A 3,638-nucleotide genomic window follows, 5' to 3' on the forward strand; every position below is an offset into this window, starting at 1 on the left:
GGGCGGGCCAAAACCAAATCACTGCGCCCGCCCGAGCCCGAGCCGAAATGAATGGACACAGGTGGCGGATTAAATCGCGCAAGTGGGGTTCACGTGCCGGAAACGAGCTGGCGACGTAATGGAAAAGTTCGGTGTAAAAGAAAGAGGAGCTGGAAATTCATTTTGGTTCGGCTGCGCTGTGATTGGTCGAGAGCTACCCTATGAGGTTTTGGTCCGTTCCGCCTCTTCCCCGCTGAGGTCGTCTACAGCAAATGTTAAGTTTTGGTTTCTTTCGACCGCTTGGGAACGACATTTTTATTTGATTTGGAAGCGCGCCCTGGTTACTGTGCCTACTCCGGTCTACTCTATCTTTCTTCAGTCTCTGTTACTCATTCTGTATTATCTTTCTACTGTATCCTCTTCATCAAAGATCATATCTTACTGGAATCGCATGACGTGACGCTCTGTCGTTTTGGTTGTAGTCATGTGCAGAATAAATACAGGATTTTATCTAACATTTTATTTAACAAAGGAAGGTTTCCATAATGCAGTTTTTAAAAGGACAAATTTGATTGCATGGATTACAGGAGTTGGATAAAAATAAATGCTACAGTCTGGAAGCGAAAGTGAAAGATACCAAAGCATATACATCATATTTTTGTTGATGTTTTCTTAAAAATTTTGATGTATGTTACTGACAAGGGTAGGGGCATTAAGTAGCAACTGTAATAATCCATTATTTTAAATTTATAGTTTGGTCACAAATGTACCAATTTTATTGATTTACCAACATGCGATTTTGCAACAAGTGAATGCATAAGGCTCTTATAGTAAATGAAAAAAATCTAGACCTAAATTCCTATAATAAGTACAAATAAAAACTCAGAATGCAAAATGAAACTTACAGGTATTGGTCTAGTGACGCAATTGAACAATTTCACACACTTTCCAAGAACTTGTCTGATATCTGAGTCTTCTGTGGTGTGGCGGTCAAAGGAAGGTCTCCAATGAGAATGTGCAATGCCACAGAGTACGCATGCCATCGCCTGAATTTAATTAAACAAGCTGAAGCACAGAAACATTCCAAAATAGTTTGAAAACTTCCCCTGTGATTATTCAATTGCACATCAGACCTTACAGTCACTGTCTTAGTATTGCTGAAGTTTAAAGGCTGATTTCTCACTTTAAGCTCAGGTTTCATAATCCAAAGACAAGTCCACCTCTTTCCTTCAAAAGGACACCTAATACATCAATGACAAACTAGGATATTTTGCAATGCACTTTACTTTGTTTAACCCAACATGCAAAATCATGTTAGGGTAGCAATTTCAGCATTAAAAATTTTGAAACTAAGAAAAATTGTATTATCGCACATTATATTTGGCAAGTACTCTTATTGTTATTATATTTTAGAAGTTCTGATCACAGCTAAAAGGTGTGAAGGCTTTGGAATGCCTTGAACAATTTTTGGAGGTGTACAATGTACAGGAAGTAACGCCTTTCATTGCTCTTTATATTTAATAGGTTTTTTTTACATTTTTAAGTATCCTCAAAAATATTCAACTGAGTGAGTCTCATTCACTAAACTGTGATAATACTCTCATCAAAATCTACAACCCATTGCACATCAATCACCCTTTTTAACTAGAATCAATTTTTCTTTAATTTCAAGGTATCTGATATTTGAGCTCAGAGGAGTTATACACAATTTACTAACTTTTCACAAATATAACAAGGAAAAAATTACTCTCCAGAAATGGGTTTGTATGAGAATGCCCTTTCTGGCTCTAAGTAGAGCTGAGTCAACATTTTTTAAAGATAAGGAAAATTAAATGTTAAACAAAGTGACAACTGTGTTGGTACCAACTCCACTATGTTAAACAACAAAATCTCAAACTTCTGTAAGTAAATGAAGTAGAGCATAAGACTTTCCTAAACAAGAGCACAGGACTGTAAATACTCCTCTGAAAATGACCTGGCTCACGTCACAAACGAGAACAATTCAAAATAAGAGGTAAGACCAACATGGCTGAAAGATGGAGAAAAGTGGTTTGATTTGACACATTTGAGTATCATGGTACGATTGTTCTAGCACTATATGATTGGACACAGCTACTTTGAAATATATTGAGTCCTGCCTTCAAGTATTTTTGCAAATGTATACAGATAAACACACACTTGCATACATACCATTTATGCTCAAAAACACCGGGGTGTTCTTCCTTTCACGTTTAAATGGCAGTATGTTACTTTACATTACAAGGCAATAAAAAGCTCAAAATACTTGCAACAGCACATCTTCAAAATCAAATAACACCTTACTCATAGATTATATGGTCATAGTATATACCCCTGACTTGGTAATAACTTGTTCCACTTGAAAATTTAAGTGAAAAGCAGGCTCCCTCACAAAACTGAGAAACAAACCAAATGAATCAATATTGTAAATGCAAAGATGATTGTAATACTTAGACTCAATACAGAATAGCAACAATTTAACACCTACACATCTCACTAATTTGGCAATTTTTTTTTTTTTTTGCACTTACTGTACTATCAAAACAATCGACATCAATATCAGATGGCAGTAGGTTGCTTATGAGATAACTCAGCTTATAAGATTTTAAGGCAATATGTGCATTATTGCATTATTAGGACACAGGGTGGCCTTGAGGTCATACAAAGCTACTGAGCTAACACAACCTTTTTTGGGATCTGTTTTACCTGTCATACATAAACAACTTGCACCCACGGCTTCAGGCTAGAACGGAATCATGAGAATTACACAAAAGTTAAATAAAATAAATAAAACAAACTCTAGATAAACTTGTAGGGCAAGGATTTTAGAGACTGTTGTGGTGCATGTGCAAACTGATTCAAAAAATTGAGTGCCCACATGAAGCTGAATCATTTTACACAGCAAATCCGATTTCTAACTTGAGAGAGCATTACAGAGAGGGCAACACAATGATTCGAACCAGAAGTGCCTACACTAGGCACAGCTAGTAACTCAAGCACTGAGAAAATATTCTTCCAAAAAATAAAGACGATGAAATCAACCACAATTGATTGGGTATTCAAGAAAAATAGCCATGCCCAACAAAAAAAGTCATCAGAGAAAAAATTAGAACAGTATCAAGTAAGTATGATTTTGATGAAACATCACATAATAAATGACAGAAATAATTAGCAGGTAATCATAATGGTATAGAATAAGGTAACATAAAACAGCATTTTGCACACTTAAAGTTGGGGGAAAATGCTTAAAGCTTTGACACAACTCATTATCCTTATATCATGAAACTTAGGAGGCTCTTATGTTCACTCAGATAAATATTGCAGCAGATGCTGAGAAAATGTTTGATCTATTAAATGAAGAGTTTGTTCCATTAGAGCTCCATGTTAAGGATAAGAGAGGTGAGCATTAATAATATTGATGGATACAGAGATAACATTGTGTTCATACATACAGCTCTCCAGTGCAAAAGAATAAAGAAAAGGTTGAAAAACTAGGAGCAAATGACAAGATTTTATAACAAAATCAGAGTACTGTAAGAAAACCAATTTTCACATCATTACCATCATTGTGTTAGATTTATTTATTATGTAAAATGACAGTTCAGTTGAAAAACAAAGCTCGAATGCTTGGTTTTCCAGCG

The sequence above is a fragment of the Frankliniella occidentalis genome, unplaced genomic scaffold (assembly GCF_000697945.3).
Source record: "Frankliniella occidentalis isolate FOCC.00 unplaced genomic scaffold, Focc_3.1 Scaffold160, whole genome shotgun sequence".
Lineage (NCBI taxonomy): Eukaryota > Metazoa > Arthropoda > Insecta > Thysanoptera > Thripidae > Frankliniella > Frankliniella occidentalis.